At 39.1% G+C, this 16,340-nt stretch overlaps 1 protein-coding gene across 8 annotated transcripts in view; it reads right to left on the bottom strand.

Moving 5' to 3' along the window:
• Kiaa1109 (KIAA1109 ortholog) overlaps positions 1-16,340 on the bottom strand; it is a 240,137-nt gene that overhangs the window by 91,589 nt on the left and 132,208 nt on the right. The gene's annotated exons all lie outside the window — the stretch shown is intronic.

The following is a 16,340-nucleotide window of genomic DNA, read 5'->3' as shown; positions in this document are numbered from 1 at the left end:
TTGGGCTTGTTATTTATTGCTTCTAGATTTATAGTAGCTTTGTTTCCTCTTCTGTTATACATTAGGGAAGGGCCTCACCTGGTCACAAGCTGACTTGGAACTCTCTACAGATCAGAAATCTTAACTTCCTTGTTGTCAGGATTAAGGGACAGGGTGGGGCACCACACGCCTTAAGGCGCAGACAGAGGATCTTGTTATCACAATACCTACTCTTGGATAAACACTGTTCTGTTTTTCATTGAATGTGTATACTGTTTAGTCAAATTTTAGAAACTTTCTATATTTTGTTCCCCTCAGCCTACTTGAATACTTTCATAGCAGGCAAACCTAACACCTAGGGTCACTTTTGTAGATACTCTGAGAGTCTTGAGAGCCACACCTAATGCCTTAAGCTCCTACCCTGAAGATATATAACATCATATTGATTGATATATCTCATAATACCCAGATAATTAGAAAATCCAATCATTAAATAATCCAAGATGAAAAAATATATGCATTATAACACAAGAAACACAAAAAAACAAGACAATATAAGTTCACCAAAAAGTATTAATGCACCAGAAATGACCTCCAGTGAGAACGAGTTAGAAGAAATGCCTGAGTAAGATCTCAAAAGAATCATTATAAATATGTTCAAAAAGTCAAAAAAAAGAAATCAAAGGAATCAAAGAAGACAAAGGATACCAATTTAATGAAATAAAGAGGTTAATACTAAACATAAATAAGGAAATAGAAATAATGAAGAAAAACCCAATCAGAATTACTAGCAATAAAGAACACAGTTAATGAAATAAAAATCTCTGTAGAAAATCTCACCAGTAGAATGGATGAAGGAATATCTAAGCTAGAAGACCAGGTGGCAGATCTAGATATTCGGGACACTATGAAAAGATCAAACATAAGAATTTAGGGCATAGTAGAAGGAGAAGAATTTCACTCCAAAGGCATAGTAGGCATCTTCAACAAAATCATAGAAGAAAACTTCCCCCAAATTGGGAAAGAGGTGCCAATGCAGATATATGAATCCTTTAGAACCCCAGCCAGACAAAACCTGGAAAGAACCTCTCCTCGCCATATTATAATCAAACTACCAAACACACAAACCAAACAAAAAATATTGAAAGCTGTTAGAGAGAAAAATCAAGTTACCTACAAAGGCAAGTCTATCAGGATTGAGCAGATTATTCAACAAAAATTTTTAAAGCCAGAAGGGCATGGAGTGATGTATTCCAAGTTCTGAAAGATAACAACTGTAAACCAAGGTTACATTATCCTGCAAAGCTATCCATTCAAACAGAGAAATAACGATATTCCATGATAAAAGCAGGCTAAAGGAGTATTTGAAGACGCAAAAAGCTCTACAGAAAACACTTGAAAGAATCCTCCATGCTGAAAAGAAAGAAAAGCACACATATAAGGAACCTGGAAAAAACAAACTCCCAAATACTAGTTAACACAAGAGAGCAAAGGTAAACTGGAAGAACTACCAAAAAATGGCAAAAATAAATATACAAATTTCAATAATTTTTTTTTTTTTTTTGCTTTTCGAGGTAGGATCTCCCTCCAGCCCAGGCTGACCTGGAATTCACTATGGAGTCTCACAGTGCCTGGAACTCATAGCAATCCTCCTACCTCTGCTTCCCGAGTGCTCGGATTAAAGGCGTGCACCACCACACCTGACAATAATATCTCTAATATCAACAGCCAAAATGCCATACCCAGAAGACAGGTTTTCAGACTGGGTTAAACATCAGGATCCTTCAATTTGTTGCCTCCAAGAAACCCACCTTTCTACAAAGGATGGACACTATCCTAGGGTAAAAGGTTTGAAAACAGTGTTTCAAGCAAATGGACCTAGAAAACAAGCAGGAGTTGCTATCCTAATATCTGACAAAGTAGATTTCAGTGCAACATGTGTTACGATTTATTAAAGGCACACTCCAACAGGAGGACATTACAATCCTACACATACATGTACCTAAAATAGGGAGCCCAAATTCATCAAACAAATGCTATTAAAACTAAGGTCACAGATAACACCAAACACAGAGGTAGTATGAAAATAAGAAAGAAATGGATGATTTCCTTGATTTATATGACCTACCTAAACTAAATCAAGATGAGATTAATCACTTAAATAGACCCGAAACAAGCATGGAGTTCTAAGCAGTTATCAAAAATCTCCCAGCTAAAAAAAGTCCAGACCCAGATGGATTCACTACTGAATTTTACCACACCTTCAGGGAAGAACTAACACTACTGCTTCTTAAACTTTTCTATAAAATAGAAAAAGAAGGAATCCTACCAAACTCCTTCCATTAAGCCAACATCACCCTGATACCAAAACCAGGCAAAGATAGGACAAAAATAGAAAATTACAGACCAATCTTCCTCATGAGCATAGATGAAAAATTCGTAATAAAATATTGGCAAACAGAATACAAGAATATATCAGAAAGATCATTCATCCTGACTAAGCAAGTAGGCTTCATCGCAGAGATGCAGGGATGGTTCAACATACAAAAATTGGTAAATGCAATATATTATATTTAAGGACGAAAATCAAAATCAAAATCTCATTAGACGCAGAGAAAGCATTTGACAACATCCAACATCCCTTCATGATAAAAGTACTACAGAGACTGGGAATAGAAGGAAAATATATCAATATAGTAAAGGCTATTCATGAGAAACCTACAGCCAACATATTACTAAATGGGGAAAAAGTGGAAGCTTTTCCACTAAAATCAGGAACAAGACAAGGGTGTCCACTCTCCCCACTTTTATTTAATATAGTTTTGGAAGTCTTAGCTATAGCAATAAGGCAAGAGACAGACATAAAAGGGATACAAATTGGAAAGGAAGAGATCAAGTTATCTTTATTTGCAGATGACATGATTCTGAATAAAAAGGACCCTAAAGACTCTACCAGCAAACTGTTAGAGCTGATGAACACCTACAGCCATGTAGCAGGATACAAAATAAATACCCAGAAATCAGTAGCCTTCCTATATGCTAACAACAAACACACAGAGGACGAAATCAGAGAATAACTCCCATTCAAAATTGCACCAAAGAAAATAAAGCACCTTGGAATAAACCTAACCAAGGAAGTAAAGCATCTCTACAATGAAAACAATAAAACACTCAAGTGATAAATTGCAGAGACATTAGGAAATGGTAAAACATCCCTTGTTCCTAGATCGGAAGAATTGATATTGTGAAAATGGCAATCTTAACAAAAACAATCTACAAATTTAAAGCAATCCCTTTCAAAATTCCAATGGCCTTCTTCACGGTAATAGAAAATACAATCAAAAAATTCATTTGGTATCACAAAAAACCTCGAGTATCTAAAATATTACTAAGCAACAAAAATAAGGCTGGTGGTATCACCATACATGATTTTAACCTATACTACAGAGCCATAGCAACAAAAACAGCATGATACTGGCACAAAAGCAGACACGTAGATCAATGGAACAAAATAGAGGACCAAGATGTAAGTCTAGGTAGCTATAGCCACCTGATATTCAATAAAAGTGCCAAAAATACTCATTGGAGAAAGACAGCTTCTTCAGCAAATGGTGCTAGGAAAACTGGAGATGTATCTATAAAAGGATGAAAATAGATTCATCTCTCTTTCCATGCACAAGAATTAAGTCTAAATTGATTCAAGACCTTAAGATCAGACCTGAAATTCTGAAACTGCTAGAGGAAAAAGTAGGGGAAACCCTTCAACATATTGGTCTTGGCAAAGACTTTCTGAATATAACCCCAAATGCTCAGGCAATAAAACCACAGATTAACCACTGGGACCTAATGAAATTACAAAGATTTTGTAGTGCAAAGGACACTTTTAATAAAGCAAAGAGGCAACCTACAGAATGGGAAAAATTCTTTGCCTGCTATACTTATGACAGAGGATTAATATCTAGGATATACAAAGAACTCAAAAAAATTAAATAAGAAATCAAACAGGCCAATTAAAAAATGGGCTATGGGGGCTGGAGAGATGGCTTAGCGGTTAAGCGCTTGCCTGTGAAGCCTAAGGACCCCGGTTCGAGGCTCGGTTCCCCAGGTCCCACGTTAGCCAGATGCACAAGGGGGGCGCACGCATCTGGAGTTCGTTTGCAGAGGCTGGAAGCCCTGGCGCGCCCATTCTCTCTCTCTCCCTCTATCTGTCTTTCTCTCTGAGTCTGTCGCTCTCAAATAAATAAATAAAAAATTTAAAAAAAAAAGGGGGCTATGGAGCTAAATAGAGAGTTCTCAAAAGAAGAAATACAGATGGCATATAAGCATCTAAAAAAATGTTCTACATCCCTTGTCATCAGGGAAATGCAGATTAAAACTACATTGAGATTCCATCTCGCTCCTGTCAGGTTGGCCACCATCATGAAAACAAATGATCATAAACGATGGCAAGGATGTGGATAAAGTGAAACACTTTTACACTGTTGGTGGAAATACAATCTGGTCCAGCCATTGTGGAAATCAGTGTGCAGGTTCCTAAGACAGCTAAAAATTGATCTAGCATATGACCCAGCTACAGCACTCCTAGGCATATATCCTAAGGACTCATCTCATTTCCTTAGAAGTATATGCCCTACCATGTTTATTGCTGCTCAATTCACAATAGCTGGGAAATGGAACCAGCCTAGATGTCCCACAACTGATGAATGGTTAATGAAAATATGGCACATTTATAGAATGGAGTTTTACTCAGTGGTAAAGATAAATGAAGTTATGAAATCTGCAGGAAAATGGATAGATCTGGAAAGGATTATACTAAGTGAGGTAACCCAGGCCCATAAAGCCAAGCATCACATGTTCTCTCTCATATATGGATCCTAGCTACAGATAATTGGGCTTCTGTGTGAGAAGGGAAAAACTCAGTAGCAGAGGCCAGTAAGCTAAAAGAGATATAAACGGAAGAGAAAGGAAGGAAGCGGGGGGTACTTAATAGGATGGTGTTGTATATATTTAAGCGGCAGATTAACAGAGATGAAAAGGTCAGATGAAGAGATGGAGTAAAGGAAAGGTGGAGAGAGGGCTAATCAAAATCTAAGAGGATATAAATAAATCAGATGGAATCTTCCATTTTGGACAATGGAATACTCAGGAGCTGTAGATTGTTGCTAGAAAATTTTCAGTGCCAGGGATGGAATACCTTCCAGGGAGCTGTTGCCCAGGGAGGTCCCTTATGCCCCCAAAACATTATAGGCCATTGCCGAGGCCCTTGGTTTCCCACCAGGAATAGATGGTAAGACCCTATTGCTGAAGACATACTTGGGCTGTAAGGCCACTGAGAAATCCTGGTGGAACTGAACTGAGAACCTCCTCCATGTAGACCAGTTGACAGAAAGCTGGAAGAAGCCATTCTACATGCAGTTCAATGGGAGAGAAGAAATCACCAGTGAAGATACTCAACAGTGGATACTGCAAGCCTCATATTTGGTCAGCCAGGCCAAATGAGCCAATGGGTGCAATAGTGGCATGTCTACTATGGTGGAAACCAACTACCCTCTACTTGGACTGGAGGCCCGCTCCAAGGGACAGAATTCATCCCTGATACTGAAAACTTAAAACAGGGGTAGTCATGAGCCCTAAGGGTGTAACGTCTGATGCTATCTGGCTAAATGTATATAATATGCTTATCAAACTTCCCAGTAAGCACTTCTGTTAATGTTTACAACTTATATTAATGCTACTCATACTTCTCTTTTCAGATGGCAGTGACCTTGGCACAACTCAGAATATCATGGTGCTTGAAAGAAATGACTGGAGTACTGAGTAATATCTCTATCACAACTTCCAAGGCTCAGGTTCTAATGTGGAAGAGGTGGCGGAAAGAATGTAAGAGCCAAAGGAGGGGTAGGACTCCTTACAATGTGTTCCCTCCAGACATTTAGTGGCCGGGATATCCATGACCTCACAGTGCCTGACACTACCTACACAAGACCATCATAACAGGAGGAAAAGATCATGACATCAAAATAAAAGACTGATTGAGATGGGGAGGGGATATGATAGACAATAGAATTTCAAAGCTGAAAGTAGAGGATTTCTGGCCAAGTTGGCAACCGCCTAGCTGCCCTGAAAAATACCTGGGAAAGAAAGGCAAGACATTAAGAGTTTTCTAGTTAGTGGGAGGGCACAGAACGGGGAAAAACAGGGAATCGCGGATCCCCTCTTAGGCGGGTACACCACCCCCTCCTCTGAACAGCCGCCGCTGTGCTCTGATCCGCCGTGCTCTGATCTTGTGTCTCCCGGCTGGCCGCCACTATGCTCCAATCCTGCGCCCGCCTGGTGGCTGCGCAGTGCTTTGATCGTGTGCCTCTCAGGCCCGCTGCTGTGCTAAAAATCACACGCCGACTCAGGTGCCTCTGCGCTCCTCTGTGCTCCGATCGCACATTCAGCGGGCCCAGTCCCACAGCAAGGGCCACACAAGCCCAGACTGAGTCTCTAACTAGCAGAAGCTCAGGTGCCATCCCCTACCTGTCTGTCCCTGGCCATCCCCCACTCCTCTGTGGCAGGGAAGCACAAACTGTTTCCCTGTCCCAGTGTTCCCAGCCAGATTGGGCCGCTTCAGGGCTTGGTATCTCAGTCCCCCTCCAAGCTCTTAAGGCAGGCAGCTTTGGCAGCATTACCACATGAGAATTCAGGCAACTTTGGCACCCCTGTCAGGCAGTAGATAGGCGGCTTTGGCAAGTGAGAGCCACAGTCCAGGCTGCTTGGCAACTGCCCCTGCCTCAGATTCCCATTGCGTTAGAGCCTAGGCTGATCCACCAGCCTACCTGCCCACGGGTACACTGTCATGGGTAGACCACAGTGTAAAAGAAATACCATGAAAAACCAAATGCAAGAAAATCCAGATAGATCACCCAGTCCTACAAAGAATACATCTAACCAAAACATAGAAGAGTCGTTAGGATCAGAACATCAAATGGAAGCTATGAGCAATGCAACCCTGACCAACCTACTGCTAGAACTTGTAGAAAAGTAACAAAGGACCAAAAATCGTGTGGATACTACCATCACTAAGCTAGAAAAAAATTGATAATCAACTGGAAGAAGTTCAAAGAGAATTAAAAGATTTGAGGGAGAGTGAAAAAAAAAGAGGACCTTTAAAATCATCTGGCCACACTAAATGAAGACATAAAGAAATGCAAGGATGAATTCTAAGAATCATCAAGAAAATCAGAAAATGATGTGAAAAGGGAGATTGACATAGCGATGGAAATGAAACATAAAAAAGTAGTAGCAAATGCAAACTTAATTGAACAGGTCCAGAATTCTCTAGAGGCTCTCAAGAATAGACTCAGCAAAGTGGAGGATAGAAACTCTGATCTGGAAGACAAGATGGAAGAAACAGTTTGAGAGTTCAAAAATTTCAGTAAGTTCAAAAGTTCCTGTGAATAAAACATGAGGGAATTGTGGGATAAACTTAAACGTCCTAATATCAGAATCACTGGAATACCCCAGAAGGAGAAGAATTTCAGACCAAAGGCATGCAGAACTTATTTAACAAAATAATTGAAGAAAAGTTTCCCAGTCTCTTATAAGAAAGGCCCATCAAAATACAAGAAGCGAACAGAACTCCAAACAGATTGGACCAAAGGAGAAACTCTCCAAGACACTTTATCATTAAGACGTTAAACATCGACACCAAAGAGAAAATCCTAAAAGCAACTAGGGAAAAACAGCACACTACTTTCAAAGGTAACCCCATCAGAATTACTTCAGACTTCTCAATGGAAACTCTTAAAGCTAGAAGGGCCTGAAATGAAACCCTCCAAAGTTTAAGAACCTATGGATTCCAACCCAAACTACTCTACTCGGCAAGTCTCCCTCATAATAGATGGTGAAAGAAAAACTTTCCATGACAAAACGAACCTTTACAATTATATGAACACAAAACCAAACCTACAGAGAGTATATCAGGAAATTTTTCAAAGAGAAGAAACAAATAACCAAACTCAAATGCCTACAAGAAGCAGATCACAACAACCAAACCCAGAGTAGGCACAAAAAACTTCAAAGCCCATGAAAACACCAACACACTTCTACCACCACAACATGGCAGGGATCAAATCAAATCTCAAGTCTAAATATTAATGGCCTTAATTCACCCATCAAGAGACACAAGCTAACAGGATGGATCAAAAAATTAGACCCCTCAATCTGTTACCTTCAAGAAACCCACCTCACCACTAAAGACAAACACCTCCTCAGGGTGAAAGGGTGGAAAACAATATTCCAAGCAAACAGGAATAAGAAACAAGTAGGTGTAGCTATATTAGTATCGGATAAAATAGACTTCCAACCAAATATAATCAAAAAAGACAAAGAAGGCTACTTCTTAATTATTAAGGGAACGATCCATCAAGAGGATATTACAATCATATATCTGTGTGCACCAAACACAGGGGCACCACAGTTCATAAAACAAAACCTACTTGACAATAAAACAGAAATAACCACCAACACCATCATAGCTGGGGACTTCAATACACCGTTATCAGTAATAGATCAACCAAACAGAAACTCAAAAGGGAAGTAAGAGAGCTCAACAAAACCATACATCACTTAGACCTAACAGACATCTACAGAACTTTCCATCCCAAATCCAGACTACACGTTCTTCTCAGCAGCCCATGGAAAATTCTCCAAAATAGATCATATATTGGGTCACAAAGACTTCCTACACATATTTAGGAAAATTGACATAATTCCCTGCATGATATCAGATTACAATGCTATATTGGTAGAAATCAACAACAAAAGACCCACCAAGAATCCCAATTGCACCTGGAAACTGAAGAGCACACTATTAAACAATAAATGGATAGTAGATGAAAGAAAAAATGAAATTGCAAAATTCCTGGAATTGAATGACAATGAGAACAAATCATACCAAACATATAGGACACAATGAAGGCAGTCCTCAAGGGAAAATTCATAGCACTCAATGCCTTCATAAAAAAGACAGAAAGATCCCAAATCAATAACCTAATCATCTACCTAAAGGCACTGGAAAAACAAGAAAAATTCAACCTAAAGAGCTCCAGAAGGAGAGAAATAATTAAAATCAGAGCAGAAATTAATGAATTGGAAACCAAGGAAACATTTAAGACAATTGACAAAACAAAAAGCTGGTTCTTTGAAAAAATAAACAAGATTGACAAACCACTGGCCAATTTGATCAAGCAAAAAGAGGAGAAGCTTCAAATTAACAACATTCAAAATGAAAAAGGGGAGATCACAACAGACATAAGTGAAATTGGGAGAATCATCAGGAATTATTTCAAAAACCTCTACTCCACAAAACTGGCTAATGTGGAGGAGATGGATAAATTCCTGGACACATACTATCTTTCAAAGGTAAACTCAGAGCAGATTAATCACCTCAATGAACCCATCACACTCACGGATATTGAAAAAGTAATTAAAAAAACCACCCCAAAAAGAAGAGTCCAGGACCAGATGGCTTCAGAGCCGAATTCTATTAAACCTTCATGGAGGAACTCAAACCAACATTCCTTAAACTGTGCCACACAACTGAAGAACAGGGAAAGCTTCCCAACTCCTTTTATGAAGCTAGTATCACCCTGATCCCAAAACCAGGCAGAGATGCCACAAGAAAAGAAAACTACCGGCCTATTTCCCTAATGAACTTAGATGCAAAGATCCTGAACAAAATACTCGCAAACCAAATCCAACAACACATCAAAAGCATTATCCACCTTGATTAAGTGGGATTTATCCCAGGAACACAAAGGTGGTTTAACATATGGAAATCTGTCAATGTAATACACCACATAAACAAGTTTAAACATAAAAACCATATGATCATTTCGATAGATGCAGAAAAGGCCTTTGACAAGATACAACATCACTTCATGATCAAAACATTGGAGAGAATTGGCATAGTTGGTACATATCTTAACATAATAAAGGCAACATACGAAGCTCCAAAGGCCAAAATAATACTTAATGGAGATAGGCTGGAGGAATTCTCATTAAAATCAGGAACAAGACAGGGATGTCCTCTTTCACCTCTGCTTTTCAATATAGTACTAGAAGTCCTAGCTCAAGCAATAAGACAGGAGAAGGAAATAAAAGGGTTACAATTTGGAAAGGAAGAAGTTAAGTTAGCTCTATTCGCTGATGACATGATTGTATATGTAAGAGACCCGAGAGACTCCATCCCAAAACTCCTGAAGGTGATTAACTCCTATAGCAAAGTAGCAGGATACAAAATCAATGCACAAAAATCAGTAGCATTTCTATATGCAAATGACAAAGATACAGAGAAAGAAATAAGACACATAGTCCCATTTTCAATAGCAACAACAACAAAAAATAAAATACCTTGGAACAACATTAACCAAGGAAGTGAAAGATCTATACAACAAAAACATAAAAAGACTCAAAAAAGAAACTGAGGAGGACTTGAGAAAATGGAAAGACCTCCCATGCTCCTGAATAGGCAGAATTAACATTGTGAAGATGACAATCCTACCAAAGGCAATATATAGATTTAATGCAATTCCAATTAAAATCCCTACGGTGTTCTTCACAGAGATAGAAAAAATGATCTCAAATTTCATATGGAAAGGCAGAAGGCCTCGCATATCCAATCATATCCTCAGCAAAAGAAATACCTCTGGTGGCATCACCATACCTGATCTAAAGCTATATTACAAAGCCATAGTAATAAAAACAGCATGGTACGGGCATAAAAACAGGAGTATAGACCAATGAAATAGACTTGAGGACCCGGACTTTGGGTCAAGCAACTATAGCTACTTGATATTCGACAAAGGCCTGAACAATATAGGCTGGAAAAAAGACAGCATCTTCAACAAATGATGCTGGACAAACTGGATAACCACATGCAGAAAACTGAAACTTGATCCACACATTTCCCTATACACTACACTCAAATCCAAATGGATCAAAGACCTCAATATAATACCAGAAACCCGAATACTACTGGAAGAAAATTTAGGAAGTACTTTCCATGATATAGGAATGGAAAACGACTTCCTGAACAAAACCCCAGTAGCTCACGATCTTAAACAGTCACTCAACCAATGGGATCACATGAAGCTGAAGAGTTTCTTTATACACAAGCATACAATAAGCAAAGCCAATAGACTATCCACAGAATGGAAGAAAATATTTGCGGGTTATCCAACTGATAGAGGCCTAATCTCTAGAATATACAAAGAACTAAAAAATCTAAACAGTAAGAAGTCAAACACCCCACTCACACAATGGGCAAAGTGCTTAACAGGCAGTTCACAGAGGAAGACACACAAATGGTAAACACACACTTAAGAAAATGTTCATCATCCCTAATCATCAGAGAAATGCAAATTAAAGCAACTATGAGATTCCACCTTACCCCAGTAAGGACAGCAAACATCAAAAAATCAAACAAAAATAAATGCTGGCGAGGATGTGGAGAAGTAGGAACACTCATCCACTGTTGGTAGGAATGTAGGATGGTACAACCACTTTGGAAAGCAATATGGAGACTCCCCAGTTATTCCCTTACTGGTTATTTACCCTAAAACCTTCGAACCACAGGCCAGAGAGATTTGCTCACCATGTGTGTAGCAGCACAATTTTTAATAGCTAAGAGCTGGAATCAATCCAGATGTCCATCACTAGAAGGATGGATAACTAAGATGTCGTATATCTACACAATGAAATTCTATACAACAGTAAGAAAAAATAACACAAAGAAATTTGAGAAAAAATGGTTGAGCCTAGAACAGATCATTCTCAGTGAACTAACCAATCACAGAAAAAAATTGCCACATACTCTCACTCATCTACAGCACTTAACCTTAATCTACCCAAGATACCTTACATACCCAAGAAACATCTCATGGACTAGACAATAGGATGGAGGGGGAGGGAGGGGAGTGCATCAAAGGGATGGGAAACACTAATCTAGACCCAAATGGCAATGGTACCATAAAATTCTACTTCCTAAAAGGCAGACCAAATGGCTGAACCTTCACCAGGCCCTTACAGGAAACACGTAAACCACAAGACACTGGAGAGGGTAGGATCAAGTCTAACCTAAATCTTCTACATCTTCCCTCCCTCCCTCTCCTTCCCCCCTCCTCCCTAACTCTTGTATATTTAGTTATCTTTTTCCTCATTTTCTTAGTGGGCACTGACCTGTAACCCCCACTACCAACATGGGGCTATCTTCCACAATGAGCTTTTGATCAGAGAAACCTACAAGGTTTCCTAAAACAATGACAGACATCTGTCAGAGTACTTGATGACCCACCAAAGGTCAATGGTAAGACCCTATTGCTGAAGACTCCATATGCAGCTGACATGTAAAATGGATGGCATGGCTGGAAGCCAGGAGAGAGTCAGCCCCCAGATAGCATGTCTAGTGCCAGAAGGTGCTACATGGGTGACTGGGGGAAACGACCAATATCTGTCCAAGTAACTCATGGTCTAACCTAATTAGCAACAAATAACCTGGTGTGATGCCCACACAAGTACAATAGTGGCACACAGCCATGGTGGGAAACCAACTGCTCTTGATTTGGCTAACTGATCCCCTCAGTGGTACGAGACCCATAGCAGGAGCTGGGAAACAAGTCAGAACCATATCCAAACATAAGCCCACTCTCCAATATCAAGCTACCATCAATCATGGGGTACAAGAGGGCCTATACTTATTAAATTCTTTATCAAAAAAGTGTTATCTCAATTTTCCGGGTGCTAACTTACTCTCCGTTGGAGAATCTGCTTCTCTTTTTCAGATAGATTCAGATCCTAAGGAGGGAGCTGCCCCAACATTCCTCGAAAGGGGCTGATTGAAACTAAGGAAAATTGGCGAAACAAGCAAGGGTGCTGTTTTCCTGATGAACCGGATACCAGCACAAAGGGGAAGGAGATCAACGCAGAGAAAAATCAACTCCTACCAAATCAGAGAGCCAGAGCCTCAGAGGCCCCCAACACCTCATCACTGAAGCAGACCAAAAATGAACCCAACATGGCTCAGGGAAATTTTGCGGAAGAGGGGGTGGAAAGTATGTCACAGCCACATGTTGGTCCATAATATGCAGAGACATTTATCGTACCAATAACTGTGGGCTAACTCTACAATGCACGACCCATATACATCAACAAGGAGGGGCCATTAGGGAGGGGGTAGGTCACGGATGAGCCTAATAATGGTACCAAACTGACTGTATTTGCTGAATAGAAAACTAATAAAAAATTTAAAAAAAAAAAAGCTGAAAGTGGGGTATTACCATGGGATATTTTTTATAATCATGGAAGATGTTAATAAAAATTGAGAAAAAAAATTCTTGCTACCCAATGGCACACCCAACATTATGGAAATTTAGACTTACTTTCATAACAATTAGGATTGCCCCTCATCCCATATATTAAACTATGTATTCAATTTCTTCACATTGAATATAATTTTATTTATCCTCACATGCTAGGTTTCCCAGTTGCAAGTGGAAAGGTAAACCAATAGAAAGAAAATACACACATCGAAAAAAATTTAAATCTTATACAAAATCATTTTGGTAAATCTTTCTGATTATTTAAACATTTTCATCTAAAAATGTTACAGTTGCAGTCAACTATAATATTTTATTTTTTAAAAAGCCAGAACGTCTCACAACCAACCACCAATAATAACAATAAATACCTAGTGAAGTAGTATTTTCCCTCCTTTTTCTATGTGCACTGTGAATAGATAGGTCAAGGTAACAAAGACTGCTCTGATATTATCAAGTCTAAGAATTTATTATCAGAGAATATAATTCCCTGTCAAGTGTTAGTATTCCTATTAATAGTAAGTACTGCAATTTATACAAATGCATATGCTCACAGGAAGCTGAAAATCAGCATGTGATCATAGTAAGAAAAACTAGTCACAGATCTAGAACAGGCAGAACACTTAAAGATAGTAAGAGTACTCCACAACTGATGACAACAAAATCTTAAAGGCAGGACAGTTACGTTATGGCCAAAAAACAGCTGGGTGTGTAATAAAGCAGCCAGGTAACTAATATGCTGGGTGGATATTGAAGATAAAGGTACAATTAAAATTTAAAAGTTGTTTGTTAAATTCCTAATATGCAACTACATATTAGAGATAGCAAAGTAAAGTATTTATGAGACTTACCACTTGCCCACCTCTATGCTAAAAGGTTTCATAAATGCCTATGCTATGCAGCCTGACAAGAGTTATACATGTTTATATAAGAAATCAGAAAGTATTGTGCAACAGCTAGCAGAATAAATGATGTACCACAGAACCTTAACAAACAAACTGATCAAGAATGAAATTAATAAGGCAGGCGGGGTAGCACGTGCCTTTAATCCCAGTGGGGAGGCAGAGGTAGGAGGATCACTGTGAGTTCAAGACCACTCTGAGACTACACAGTGAATTCCAGGTCAGCCTGGGCTAGACTGAAACCCTATCTCAAAAAAAAAAAAAGAATGAAATTAATGATTGAGAAAAGTAGGGTGTTAGTAAATATCTCCTCCAAAACTACTGAGAGCTTGGGGTAAAATTTCAACACCTATGAGAAACAAAAGCCACTTACAAGTTAGTTTTTTTTTTTTTTAATTTATTTATTTGAGAGCAGCAGAAAGAGAGAGAGAGAGAGAGAGAGAGAGAGAGAATGGGCGTGTCAGGACCTCCAACCACTGCAAACAAACTCCAGACGCATGTGCCCCCTTGTGCATCTGGCTAACGTGGGTCCTGGGGAATCGAGCCTCGAACCGGGGTCCTTAGGCTTCAGAGGCAAGCACTTAACCGCTAAGCCGTCTCTCCAGCCCAAGTTAGTTTTTGGAATGTGGAGAAGGGCTGGAGAGACGGCTTAGCTTTAAGGCGCTTGCCTGCAAAGCCAAAGGACTCAGGTTCAATTCCCCAGGACACATGCAAGCCAGATGCACAAGGTGGCACATGTGTATTATGTTTGTTTGAGCAGTGGAAGGCCCTGGTACACCCATAATCTCTCACTCTCTCGGTCTTTCTCTCTCTCAAATAAATAATGTGGAACACTCAGAGCTGATGTGCTAGAAGCACAAATAATGTTACACTTGCCTGGAAAGGCAATCAAGATCATAGAATCACTGGACATTAAAAGGGAAGTGTAGTGCTGGAGAGATGGCTCAGCACTGGCCTGCAAAGCGTAATGTTGGGTTTGATTCCCTAGTACCTATGTAAAGCCAGATGCACCAAGTGGTACATGCATCTGGAGTTCATTTGCAGTGGCTAGAGGCCCTGGTGCACCCATTCTCTCTCTCTCTCTATCTCTCTGCTTGCAAATGAATTACTTTTTTTTTTTTTTTTAAAGGAAAGTGTGGCCGATCTGGCTTGGGCAATACTGTACAGAATTTACTAGGCCAGGAAGCAAGCTGTGACTGTCCCTTAACTATACACATACATAACCTGTGTCACTACATGCAATTTTTATATGTTTTTAAATATATGCTAGGTACATGTAATATAGTTGTATATAAAATAATCATATAGGTAAATAGGCGTAATGTACTTGTATACATACATTTATACACAAATATATTCATTTGCCTCTGAAAACCAAAATTTCAAATAGAAACTTAAAATAACCTAAATACAGAGTAGAGACACAAGTGTTTTGATGTCTAGATCTGACTGTTTTATATGAATAAGATAAACGTCAGTTGCTGCAGTTAAGTAAATTCCCTAACAAGATACAAAAATTTAACTTACTGTTGAAAAAGTACTAGCCTATCACCTGTTCTTTGCTTACAAGTTAGTATATAAATACCAGGTATACATCATAATCACCGCTAATTGCATTATTTCTTTCAAAGTCTGTCAGTGATGAGTGCATTTTTAAGGCAGTTTAAAGTGACAAATCCTTGCAGAATTTTATAAAAATGGATAGTTCCAAGAGGAAAATGGACAAAGATGAAAATGAAGCAAAGAAACAAAGCCTGACATTCAGAAAACAGTGGCTATGTGAGGAAAGATGAGAATGTGTCTGTGGAAATAATGCTGATTAAAACTTTCCAGTAAAGGATCTCAGGCACTCCAAGAAGCTGCAAGTGCAGAGACCAGATGCTTGAGCATATTGCTCTGTACAATGGACTGTGACCTTCTAGCACACACTGAAAACATGCTTATCCTGTACTCTAAGTTACAAGATGATATGATGGAAAGAACCATTCAAACTACCCTGTAATATGCTTTTTAAAAAGAAAGAAAAGCTCAATTCTCGATGTTGCTAGTGTTTTATACCAAATACTATTTTTTAAAAATTTTCCCACACATTTATATG

The sequence above is a fragment of the Jaculus jaculus genome, chromosome 12 (assembly GCF_020740685.1).
Source record: "Jaculus jaculus isolate mJacJac1 chromosome 12, mJacJac1.mat.Y.cur, whole genome shotgun sequence".
In the NCBI taxonomy this organism is placed as follows: domain Eukaryota; kingdom Metazoa; phylum Chordata; class Mammalia; order Rodentia; family Dipodidae; genus Jaculus; species Jaculus jaculus.
Note: the sequence above shows the minus strand (reverse complement) of the source record. Positions and strands in the feature narration are given on the sequence as shown.